Source organism: Pseudophryne corroboree, chromosome 11 (assembly GCF_028390025.1).
Source record: "Pseudophryne corroboree isolate aPseCor3 chromosome 11, aPseCor3.hap2, whole genome shotgun sequence".
Classification (NCBI taxonomy): domain Eukaryota; kingdom Metazoa; phylum Chordata; class Amphibia; order Anura; family Myobatrachidae; genus Pseudophryne; species Pseudophryne corroboree.
Window position 1 is genome coordinate 130,250,603 of NC_086454.1, and position 12,899 is coordinate 130,263,501.

At 34.9% G+C, this 12,899-nt stretch overlaps 8 non-coding genes across 8 annotated transcripts; all 8 read right to left on the reverse strand.

The window, feature by feature from the left end:
* Positions 1-1,064: 1,064 nt before the first annotated feature.
* TRNAT-UGU (transfer RNA threonine (anticodon UGU)) lies at positions 1,065-1,137 on the reverse strand. The gene has a single exon. It is a non-coding gene; the product is annotated as a tRNA-Thr (tRNA).
* A 1,542-nt stretch (positions 1,138-2,679) lies between these two features.
* Positions 2,680-2,752, reverse strand: TRNAT-UGU (transfer RNA threonine (anticodon UGU)). Its single transcript has one exon. It is a non-coding gene; the product is annotated as a tRNA-Thr (tRNA).
* A 1,542-nt stretch (positions 2,753-4,294) lies between these two features.
* TRNAT-UGU (transfer RNA threonine (anticodon UGU)) lies at positions 4,295-4,367 on the reverse strand. The gene has a single exon. It is a non-coding gene; the product is annotated as a tRNA-Thr (tRNA).
* Positions 4,368-5,909: 1,542 nt separating this feature from the next.
* On the reverse strand, positions 5,910-5,982 carry TRNAT-UGU (transfer RNA threonine (anticodon UGU)). Its single transcript has one exon. It is a non-coding gene; the product is annotated as a tRNA-Thr (tRNA).
* A 1,542-nt stretch (positions 5,983-7,524) lies between these two features.
* Positions 7,525-7,597, reverse strand: TRNAT-UGU (transfer RNA threonine (anticodon UGU)). Its single transcript has one exon. It is a non-coding gene; the product is annotated as a tRNA-Thr (tRNA).
* A 1,542-nt stretch (positions 7,598-9,139) lies between these two features.
* On the reverse strand, positions 9,140-9,212 carry TRNAT-UGU (transfer RNA threonine (anticodon UGU)). Its single transcript has one exon. It is a non-coding gene; the product is annotated as a tRNA-Thr (tRNA).
* A 1,542-nt stretch (positions 9,213-10,754) lies between these two features.
* On the reverse strand, positions 10,755-10,827 carry TRNAT-UGU (transfer RNA threonine (anticodon UGU)). The gene has a single exon. It is a non-coding gene; the product is annotated as a tRNA-Thr (tRNA).
* A 1,542-nt stretch (positions 10,828-12,369) lies between these two features.
* TRNAT-UGU (transfer RNA threonine (anticodon UGU)) lies at positions 12,370-12,442 on the reverse strand. The gene has a single exon. It is a non-coding gene; the product is annotated as a tRNA-Thr (tRNA).
* Positions 12,443-12,899: the final 457 nt, after the last annotated feature.

A 12,899-nucleotide genomic window follows, 5' to 3' on the forward strand; every position in this document is an offset into this window, starting at 1 on the left:
AGAATCGGCCCAATAAAATGCAACAAATATGTTTTAGACATGCTCTTGTAACCATTCAGCAGATTAGACTGAACATCATAACTCTGTGTACAAATTGAATATCCAAATGTGTGACCAAATTGAAATGGTTCTCCTCACTTAAAGATATTGCATAGACTATTTTAACATTGGGAAACACTAGGTCCCAGTGAGATTGGACCTCATGACCCCTGGTTTACGAGACCAGTGCTCTAACCCCTGAGAGATGGAGCCACATAAGTAGCCAGAACTGTGACCAATACGGGGTCTGAATTATGGTGGAAAATAGTTTTCTTCAAATTTCAGTAATCTTATTGGATATTATTAGTTGTAGCTCATTATCCAAATATACACTTTTAACAAATGACCACTGCTGAAATGCCTGCTTGGGACATGCAGTTAATAACCTATTAAACAATTTAAAGAAACTTTCAGTTTGCTGTTGTATGTTGAATAGGTGTATATATAAAATTGAGGAAATGTTGGTCATGTTTTCCATGCCTCACAAACCTTGTGCTCCTTAGTCTGGAATGCCTTCAAAATGATATGACAGAATGTCTTTATATTGAGATATTTGTGACCAATAGTGGTCATTACCTTGAGTATGCTTGCATTTGTACTTTATATATGCTTACATGACCAAAAAAGCCTTCTGGCAGCTACAGTTGTCAATTCAAAACTCTTCTGGATCAACTGATGAAGTTGATTCCTGCACGTTACAATACAGATTAATACAATGTATATACCATTGTTGCTATCTTTAAAGTTTAATTATGGAAAAGCTCTTTCTACAGTTTGTAATGATACTGAAAAATGATGATGGGATTATCAGCATGAACAGAATCAGTACAATAAAATAATTTTAAGACATGCTCTTGGAACCAATTTGCAGATTAGACTGAACATCATAACTCTGTGTACAAATTGAATATCCAAATGTGTGACCAAATTGAAATGGTTCTCCTTACTTAAAGCTCTTGAGCAGACTATTTCAACATTGGGAGTTGCAATTTATATTTTAGCAGCAGTAACAAGAAAGTAGCACTAGGCCCCAGTGAGATTTGAACTCACGACCCCTGGTTTACAAGACCAGTGCTCTAACCCCTGAGCTATGGAGCCTTGCCTTCAGCACTATGTATGTTCATTCTGCTTAGTGATGGAAAAAAATCTTCTGCAAATTTCAAATCTCTGTTATCATTTTATTGTCGCTTTTTGTCCCAATGTAGACTTTTCACAAAAAAATTCTACAAATTTGCAATATCCTTGATTGGGGCATGTAGTATATAACTTTTTCAGAAAATCAAATAAATGCAAAAATTAGCTGTCTTTGCTTGAATTGAATTATATAGAAAATATTGAAAAAGTTGGACATATTTTTAATGGCTCTCCAACTTTGTGTTAGAGTGTCCTGTAGTGAGCTGAAATGATAATACCATGCCTGTCAGCAGAAACAGAACAGGTGTACAACAGGGTGAGAAGTATTAAAAACCTCCTAATGTATGTGTTTTTGTGCTATCATTAAAGTTAAATTATTGGAAAGCTCTTACCATAGTTTCATAATAATAGTGAAAAACTTGTTGGAACTATCAGCATGAACAGAATCGGCCCAATAAAATGCAACAAATATGTTTTAGACATGCTCTTGTAACCAATCAGCAGATTAGACTGAACATCATAACTCTGTGTACAAATTGAATATCTAAATGTGTGACCAAATTGAAATGGTTCTCCTCACTTAAAGATATTGCATAGACTATTTTAACATTGGGAAACACTAGGTCCCAGTGAGATTGGACCTCATGACCCCTGGTTTACGAGACCAGTGCTCTAACCCCTGAGAGATGGAGCCACATAAGTAGCCAGAACTGTGACCAATACGGGGTCTGAATTATGGTGGAAAAGAGTTTTCTTCAAATTTCAGTAATCTTATTGGATATTATTAGTTGTAGCTCACTCTCCAAATATACACTTTTAACAAATGACCACTGCTGAAATGCCTGCTTGGGACATGCAGTTAATAACCTATTAAACAATTTAAAGAAACTTTCAGTTTGCTGTTGTATGTTGAATAGGTGTATATATAAAATTGAGGAAATGTTGGTCATGTTTTCCATGCCTCACAAACCTTGTGCTCCTTAGTCTGGAATGCCTTCAAAATGATATGACAGAATGTCTTTATATTGAGATATTTGTGACCAATAGTGGTCATTACCTTGAGTATGCTTGCATTTGTACTTTATATATGCTTACATGACCAAAAAAGCCTTCTGGCAGCTACAGTTGTCAATTCAAAACTCTTCTGGATCAACTGATGAAGTTGATTCCTGCACGTTACAATACAGATTAATACAATGTATATACCATTGTTGCTATCTTTAAAGTTTAATTATGGAAAAGCTCTTTCTACAGTTTGTAATGATACTGAAAAATGATGATGGGATTATCAGCATGAACAGAATCAGTACAATAAAATAATTTTAAGACATGCTCTTGGAACCAATTTGCAGATTAGACTGAACATCATAACTCTGTGTACAAATTGAATATCCAAATGTGTGACCAAATTGAAATGGTTCTCCTTACTTAAAGCTCTTGAGCAGACTATTTCAACATTGGGAGTTGCAATTTATATTTTAGCAGCAGTAACAAGAAAGTAGCACTAGGCCCCAGTGAGATTTGAACTCACGACCCCTGGTTTACAAGACCAGTGCTCTAACCCCTGAGCTATGGAGCCTTGCCTTCAGCACTATGTATGTTCATTCTGCTTAGTGATGGAAAAAAATCTTCTGCAAATGTCAAATCTCTGTTATCATTTTATTGTCGCTTTTTGTCCCAATGTAGACTTTTCACAAAAAAATTCTACAAATTTGCAATATCCTTGATTGAGGCATGTAGTATATAACTTTTTCAGAAAATCAAATAAATGCAAAAATTAGCTGTCTTTGCTTGAATTGAATTATATAGAAAATATTGAAAAAGTTGGACATATTTTTAATGGCTCTCCAACTTTGTGTTAGAGTGTCCTGTAGTGAGCTGAAATGATAATACCATGCCTGTCAGCAGAAACAGAACAGGTGTACAACAGGGTGAGAAGTATTAAAAACCTCCTAATGTGTGTGTTTTTGTGCTATCATTAAAGTTAAATTATTGGAAAGCTCTTACCATAGTTTCATAATAATAGTGAAAAACTTGTTGGAACTATCAGCATGAACAGAATCGGCCCAATAAAATGCAACAAATATGTTTTAGACATGCTCTTGTAACCAATCAGCAGATTAGACTGAACATCATAACTCTGTGTACAAATTGAATATCCAAATGTGTGACCAAATTGAAATGGTTCTCCTCACTTAAAGATATTGCATAGACTATTTTAACATTGGGAAACACTAGGTCCCAGTGAGATTGGACCTCATGACCCCTGGTTTACGAGACCAGTGCTCTAACCCCTGAGAGATGGAGCCACATAAGTAGCCAGAACTGAGACCAATACGGGGTCTAAATTATGGTGGAAAAGAGTTTTCTTCAAATTTCAGTAATCTTATTGGATATTATTAGTTGTAGCTCATTCTCCAAATATACACTTTTAACAAATGACCACTGCTGAAATGCCTGCTTGGGACATGCAGTTAATAACCTATTAAACAATTTAAAGAAACTTTCAGTTTGCTGTTGTATGTTGAATAGGTGTATATATAAAATTGAGGAAATGTTGGTCATGTTTTCCATGCCTCACAAACCTTGTGCTCCTTAGTCTGGAATGCCTTCAAAATGATATGACAGAATGTCTTTATATTGAGATATTTGTGACCAATAGTGGTCATTACCTTGAGTATGCTTGCATTTGTACTTTATATATGCTTACATGACCAAAAAAGCCTTCTGGCAGCTACAGTTGTCAATTCAAAACTCTTCTGGATCAACTGATGAAGTTGATTCCTGCACGTTACAATACAGATTAATACAATGTATATACCATTGTTGCTATCTTTAAAGTTTAATTATGGAAAAGCTCTTTCTACAGTTTGTAATGATACTAAAAAATGATGATGGGATTATCAGCATGAACAGAATCAGTACAATAAAATAATTTTAAGACATGCTCTTGGAACCAATTTGCAGATTAGACTGAACATCATAACTCTGTGTACAAATTGAATATCCAAATGTGTGACCAAATTGAAATGGTTCTCCTTACTTAAAGCTCTTGAGCAGACTATTTCAACATTGGGAGTTGCAATTTATATTTTAGCAGCAGTAACAAGAAAGTAGCACTAGGCCCCAGTGAGATTTGAACTCACGACCCCTGGTTTACAAGACCAGTGCTCTAACCCCTGAGCTATGGAGCCTTGCCTTAAGCACTATGTATGTTCATTCTGCTTAGTGATGGAAAAAAATCTTCTGCAAATGTCAAATCTCTGTTATCATTTTATTGTCGCTTTTTGTCCCAATGTAGACTTTTCACAAAAAAATTCTACAAATTTGCAATATCCTTGATTGAGGCATGTAGTATATAACTTTTTCAGAAAATCAAATAAATGCAAAAATTAGCTGTCTTTGCTTGAATTGAATTATATAGAAAATATTGAAAAAGTTGGACATATTTTTAATGGCTCTCCAACTTTGTGTTAGAGTGTCCTGTAGTGAGCTGAAATGATAATACCATACCTGTCAGCAGAAACAGAACAGGTGTACAACAGGGTGAGAAGTATTAAAAACCTCCTAATGTGTGTGTTTTTGTGCTATCATTAAAGTTAAATTATTGGAAAGCTCTTACCATAGTTTCATAATAATAGTGAAAAACTTGTTGGAACTATCAGCATGAACAGAATCGGCCCAATAAAATGCAACAAATATGTTTTAGACATGCTCTTGTAACCAATCAGCAGATTAGACTGAACATCATAACTCTGTGTACAAATTGAATATCCAAATGTGTGACCAAATTGAAATGGTTCTCCTCACTTAAAGATATTGCATAGACTATTTTAACATTGGGAAACACTAGGTCCCAGTGAGATTGGACCTCATGACCCCTGGTTTACGAGACCAGTGCTCTAACCCCTGAGAGATGGAGCCACATAAGTAGCCAGAACTGTGACCAATACGGGGTCTGAATTATGGTGGAAAAGAGTTTTCTTCAAATTTCAGTAATCTTATTGGATATTATTAGTTGTAGCTCACTCTCCAAATATACACTTTTAACAAATGACCACTGCTGAAATGCCTGCTTGGGACATGCAGTTAATAACCTATTAAACAATTTAAAGAAACTTTCAGTTTGCTGTTGTATGTTGAATAGGTGTATATATAAAATTGAGGAAATGTTGGTCATGTTTTCCATGCCTCACAAACCTTGTGCTCCTTAGTCTGGAATGCCTTCAAAATGATATGACAGAATGTCTTTATATTGAGATATTTGTGACCAATAGTGGTCATTACCTTGAGTATGCTTGCATTTGTACTTTATATATGCTTACATGACCAAAAAAGCCTTCTGGCAGCTACAGTTGTCAATTCAAAACTCTTCTGGATCAACTGATGAAGTTGATTCCTGCACGTTACAATACAGATTAATACAATGTATATACCATTGTTGCTATCTTTAAAGTTTAATTATGGAAAAGCTCTTTCTACAGTTTGTAATGATACTGAAAAATGATGATGGGATTATCAGCATGAACAGAATCAGTACAATAAAATAATTTTAAGACATGCTCTTGGAACCAATTTGCAGATTAGACTGAACATCATAACTCTGTGTACAAATTGAATATCCAAATGTGTGACCAAATTGAAATGGTTCTCCTTACTTAAAGCTCTTGAGCAGACTATTTCAACATTGGGAGTTGCAATTTATATTTTAGCAGCAGTAACAAGAAAGTAGCACTAGGCCCCAGTGAGATTTGAACTCACAACCCCTGGTTTACAAGACCAGTGCTCTAACCCCTGAGCTATGGAGCCTTGCCTTCAGCACTATGTATGTTCATTCTGCTTAGTGATGGAAAAAAATCTTCTGCAAATTTCAAATCTCTGTTATCATTTTATTGTCGCTTTTTGTCCCAATGTAGACTTTTCACAAAAAAATTCTACAAATTTGCAATATCCTTGATTGGGGCATGTAGTATATAACTTTTTCAGAAAATCAAATAAATGCAAAAATTAGCTGTCTTTGCTTGAATTGAATTATATAGAAAATATTGAAAAAGTTGGACATATTTTTAATGGCTCTCCAACTTTGTGTTAGAGTGTCCTGTAGTGAGCTGAAATGATAATACCATGCCTGTCAGCAGAAACAGAACAGGTGTACAACAGGGTGAGAAGTATTGAAAACCTCCTAATGTATGTGTTTTTGTGCTATCATTAAAGTTAAGTTATTGGAAAGCTCTTACCATAGTTTCATAATAATAGTGAAAAACTTGTTGGAACTATCAGCATGAACAGAATCGGCCCAATAAAATGCAACAAATATGTTTTAGACATGCTCTTGTAACCAATCAGCAGATTAGACTGAACATCATAACTCTGTGTACAAATTGAATATCCAAATGTGTGACCAAATTGAAATGGTTCTCCTCACTTAAAGATATTGCATAGACTATTTTAACATTGGGAAACACTAGGTCCCAGTGAGATTGGACCTCATGACCCCTGGTTTACGAGACCAGTGCTCTAACCCCTGAGAGATGGAGCCACATAAGTAGCCAGAACTGTGACCAATACGGGGTCTGATTTATGGTGGAAAAGAGTTTTCTTCAAATTTCAGTAATCTTATTGGATATTATTAGTTGTAGCTCATTCTCCAAATATACACTTTTAACAAATGACCACTGCTGAAATGCCTGCTTGGGACATGCAGTTAATAACCTATTAAACAATTTAAAGAAACTTTCAGTTTGCTGTTGTATGTTGAATAGGTGTATATATAAAATTGAGGAAATGTTGGTCATGTTTTCCATGCCTCACAAACCTTGTGCTCCTTAGTCTGGAATGCCTTCAAAATGATATGACAGAATGTCTTTATATTGAGATATTTGTGACCAATAGTGGTCATTACCTTGAGTATGCTTGCATTTGTACTTTATATATGCTTACATGACCAAAAAAGCCTTCTGGCAGCTACAGTTGTCAATTCAAAACTCTTCTGGATCAACTGATGAAGTTGATTCCTGCACGTTACAATACAGATTAATACAATGTATATACCATTGTTGCTATCTTTAAAGTTTAATTATGGAAAAGCTCTTTCTACAGTTTGTAATGATACTAAAAAATGATGATGGGATTATCAGCATGAACAGAATCAGTACAATAAAATAATTTTAAGACATGCTCTTGGAACCAATTTGCAGATTAGACTGAACATCATAACTCTGTGTACAAATTGAATATCCAAATGTGTGACCAAATTGAAATGGTTCTCCTTACTTAAAGCTCTTGAGCAGACTATTTCAACATTGGGAGTTGCAATTTATATTTTAGCAGCAGTAACAAGAAAGTAGCACTAGGCCCCAGTGAGATTTGAACTCACGACCCCTGGTTTACAAGACCAGTGCTCTAACCCCTGAGCTATGGAGCCTTGCCTTAAGCACTATGTATGTTCATTCTGCTTAGTGATGGAAAAAAATCTTCTGCAAATGTCAAATCTCTGTTATCATTTTATTGTCGCTTTTTGTCCCAATGTAGACTTTTCACAAAAAAATTCTACAAATTTGCAATATCCTTGATTGAGGCATGTAGTATATAACTTTTTCAGAAAATCAAATAAATGCAAAAATTAGCTGTCTTTGCTTGAATTGAATTATATAGAAAATATTGAAAAAGTTGGACATATTTTTAATGGCTCTCCAACTTTGTGTTAGAGTGTCCTGTAGTGAGCTGAAATGATAATACCATACCTGTCAGCAGAAACAGAACAGGTGTACAACAGGGTGAGAAGTATTAAAAACCTCCTAATGTGTGTGTTTTTGTGCTATCATTAAAGTTAAATTATTGGAAAGCTCTTACCATAGTTTCATAATAATAGTGAAAAACTTGTTGGAACTATCAGCATGAACAGAATCGGCCCAATAAAATGCAACAAATATGTTTTAGACATGCTCTTGTAACCAATCAGCAGATTAGACTGAACATCATAACTCTGTGTACAAATTGAATATCCAAATGTGTGACCAAATTGAAATGGTTCTCCTCACTTAAAGATATTGCATAGACTATTTTAACATTGGGAAACACTAGGTCCCAGTGAGATTGGACCTCATGACCCCTGGTTTACGAGACCAGTGCTCTAACCCCTGAGAGATGGAGCCACATAAGTAGCCAGAACTGTGACCAATACGGGGTCTGAATTATGGTGGAAAAGAGTTTTCTTCAAATTTCAGTAATCTTATTGGATATTATTAGTTGTAGCTCACTCTCCAAATATACACTTTTAACAAATGACCACTGCTGAAATGCCTGCTTGGGACATGCAGTTAATAACCTATTAAACAATTTAAAGAAACTTTCAGTTTGCTGTTGTATGTTGAATAGGTGTATATATAAAATTGAGGAAATGTTGGTCATGTTTTCCATGCCTCACAAACCTTGTGCTCCTTAGTCTGGAATGCCTTCAAAATGATATGACAGAATGTCTTTATATTGAGATATTTGTGACCAATAGTGGTCATTACCTTGAGTATGCTTGCATTTGTACTTTATATATGCTTACATGACCAAAAAAGCCTTCTGGCAGCTACAGTTGTCAATTCAAAACTCTTCTGGATCAACTGATGAAGTTGATTCCTGCACGTTACAATACAGATTAATACAATGTATATACCATTGTTGCTATCTTTAAAGTTTAATTATGGAAAAGCTCTTTCTACAGTTTGTAATGATACTGAAAAATGATGATGGGATTATCAGCATGAACAGAATCAGTACAATAAAATAATTTTAAGACATGCTCTTGGAACCAATTTGCAGATTAGACTGAACATCATAACTCTGTGTACAAATTGAATATCCAAATGTGTGACCAAATTGAAATGGTTCTCCTTACTTAAAGCTCTTGAGCAGACTATTTCAACATTGGGAGTTGCAATTTATATTTTAGCAGCAGTAACAAGAAAGTAGCACTAGGCCCCAGTGAGATTTGAACTCACAACCCCTGGTTTACAAGACCAGTGCTCTAACCCCTGAGCTATGGAGCCTTGCCTTCAGCACTATGTATGTTCATTCTGCTTAGTGATGGAAAAAAATCTTCTGCAAATTTCAAATCTCTGTTATCATTTTATTGTCGCTTTTTGTCCCAATGTAGACTTTTCACAAAAAAATTCTACAAATTTGCAATATCCTTGATTGGGGCATGTAGTATATAACTTTTTCAGAAAATCAAATAAATGCAAAAATTAGCTGTCTTTGCTTGAATTGAATTATATAGAAAATATTGAAAAAGTTGGACATATTTTTAATGGCTCTCCAACTTTGTGTTAGAGTGTCCTGTAGTGAGCTGAAATGATAATACCATGCCTGTCAGCAGAAACAGAACAGGTGTACAACAGGGTGAGAAGTATTAAAAACCTCCTAATGTGTGTGTTTTTGTGCTATCATTAAAGTTAAATTATTGGAAAGCTCTTACCATAGTTTCATAATAATAGTGAAAAACTTGTTGGAACTATCAGCATGAACAGAATCGGCCCAATAAAATGCAACAAATATGTTTTAGACATGCTCTTGTAACCAATCAGCAGATTAGACTGAACATCATAACTCTGTGTACAAATTGAATATCCAAATGTGTGACCAAATTGAAATGGTTCTCCTCACTTAAAGATATTGCATAGACTATTTTAACATTGGGAAACACTAGGTCCCAGTGAGATTGGACCTCATGACCCCTGGTTTACGAGACCAGTGCTCTAACCCCTGAGAGATGGAGCCACATAAGTAGCCAGAACTGTGACCAATACGGGGTCTGAATTATGGTGGAAAAGAGTTTTCTTCAAATTTCAGTAATCTTATTGGATATTATTAGTTGTAGCTCACTCTCCAAATATACACTTTTAACAAATGACCACTGCTGAAATGCCTGCTTGGGACATGCAGTTAATAACCTATTAAACAATTTAAAGAAACTTTCAGTTTGCTGTTGTATGTTGAATAGGTGTATATATAAAATTGAGGAAATGTTGGTCATGTTTTCCATGCCTCACAAACCTTGTGCTCCTTAGTCTGGAATGCCTTCAAAATGATATGACAGAATGTCTTTATATTGAGATATTTGTGACCAATAGTGGTCATTACCTTGAGTATGCTTGCATTTGTACTTTATATATGCTTACATGACCAAAAAAGCCTTCTGGCAGCTACAGTTGTCAATTCAAAACTCTTCTGGATCAACTGATGAAGTTGATTCCTGCACGTTACAATACAGATTAATACAATGTATATACCATTGTTGCTATCTTTAAAGTTTAATTATGGAAAAGCTCTTTCTACAGTTTGTAATGATACTAAAAAATGATGATGGGATTATCAGCATGAACAGAATCAGTACAATAAAATAATTTTAAGACATGCTCTTGGAACCAATTTGCAGATTAGACTGAACATCATAACTCTGTGTACAAATTGAATATCCAAATGTGTGACCAAATTGAAATGGTTCTCCTCACTTAAAGCTCTTGAGCAGACTATTTCAACATTGGGAGCTGCAATTTATATTTTAGCAGCAGTAACAAGAAAGTAGCACTAGGCCCCAGTGAGATTTGAACTCACGACCCCTGGTTTACAAGACCAGTGTTCTAACCCCTGTGCTATGGAGCCTTGCCTTCAGCACTATGTATGTTCATTCTGCTTAGTGATGGAAAAAAATCTTCTGCAAATTTCAAATCTCTGTTATCATTTTATTGTCGCTTTTTGTCCCAATGTAGACTTTTCACAAAAAAATTCTACAAATTTGCAATATCCTTGATTGAGGCATGTAGTATATAACTTTTTCAGAAAATCAAATAAATGCAAAAATTAGCTGTCTTTGCTTGAATTGAATTATATAGAAAATATTGAAAAAGTTGGACATATTTTTAATGGCTCTCCAACTTTGTGTTAGAGTGTCCTGTAGTGAGCTGAAATGATAATACCATGCCTGTCAGCAGAAACAGAACAGGTGTACAACAGGGTGAGAAGTATTAAAAACCTCCTAATGTGTGTGTTTTTGTGCTATCATTAAAGTTAAATTATTGGAAAGCTCTTACCATAGTTTCATAATAATAGTGAAAAACTTGTTGGAACTATCAGCATGAACAGAATCGGCCCAATAAAATGCAACAAATATGTTTTAGACATGCTCTTGTAACCAATCAGCAGATTAGACTGAACATCATAACTCTGTGTACAAATTGAATATCCAAATGTGTGACCAAATTGAAATGGTTCTCCTCACTTAAAGATATTGCATAGACTATTTTAACATTGGGAAACACTAGGTCCCAGTGAGATTGGACCTCATGACCCCTGGTTTACGAGACCAGTGCTCTAACCCCTGAGAGATGGAGCCACATAAGTAGCCAGAACTGTGACCAATACGGGGTCTGATTTATGGTGGAAAAGAGTTTTCTTCAAATTTCAGTAATCTTATTGGATATTATTAGTTGTAGCTCATTCTCCAAATATACACTTTTAACAAATGACCACTGCTGAAATGCCTGCTTGGGACATGCAGTTAATAACCTATTAAACAATTTAAAGAAACTTTCAGTTTGCTGTTGTATGTTGAATAGGTGTATATATAAAATTGAGGAAATGTTGGTCATGTTTTCCATGCCTCACAAACCTTGTGCTCCTTAGTCTGGAATGCCTTCAAAATGATATGACAGAATGTCTTTATATTGAGATATTTGTGACCAATAGTGGTCATTACCTTGAGTATGCTTGCATTTGTACTTTATATATGCTTACATGACCAAAAAAGCCTTCTGGCAGCTACAGTTGTCAATTCAAAACTCTTCTGGATCAACTGATGAAGTTGATTCCTGCACGTTACAATACAGATTAATACAATGTATATACCATTGTTGCTATCTTTAAAGTTTAATTATGGAAAAGCTCTTTCTACAGTTTGTAATGATACTAAAAAATGATGATGGGATTATCAGCATGAACAGAATCAGTACAATAAAATAATTTTAAGACATGCTCTTGGAACCAATTTGCAGATTAGACTGAACATCATAACTCTGTGTACAAATTGAATATCCAAATGTGTGACCAAATTGAAATGGTTCTCCTTACTTAAAGCTCTTGAGCAGACTATTTCAACATTGGGAGTTGCAATTTATATTTTAGCAGCAGTAACAAGAAAGTAGCACTAGGCCCCAGTGAGATTTGAACTCACGACCCCTGGTTTACAAGACCAGTGCTCTAACCCCTGAGCTATGGAGCCTTGCCTTCAGCACTATGTATGTTCATTCTGCTTAGTGATGGAAAAAAATCTTCTGCAAATGTCAAATCTCTGTTATCATTTTATTGTCGCTTTTTGTCCCAATGTAGACTTTTCACAAAAAAAATTCTACAAATTTGCAATATCCTTGATTGGGGCATGTAGTATATAACTTTTTCAGAAAATCAAATAAATGCAAAAATTAGCTGTCTTTGCTTGAATTGAATTATATAGAAAATATTGAAAAAGTTGGACATATTTTTAATGGCTCTCCAACTTTGTGTTAGAGTGTCCTGTAGTGAGCTGAAATGATAATACCATGCCTGTCAGCAGAAACAGAACAGGTGTACAACAGGGTGAGAAGTATTAAAAACCTCCTAATGTGTGTGTTTTTGTGCTATCATTAAAGTTAAATTATTGGAAAGCTCTTACCATAGTTTCATAATAATAGTGAAAAACT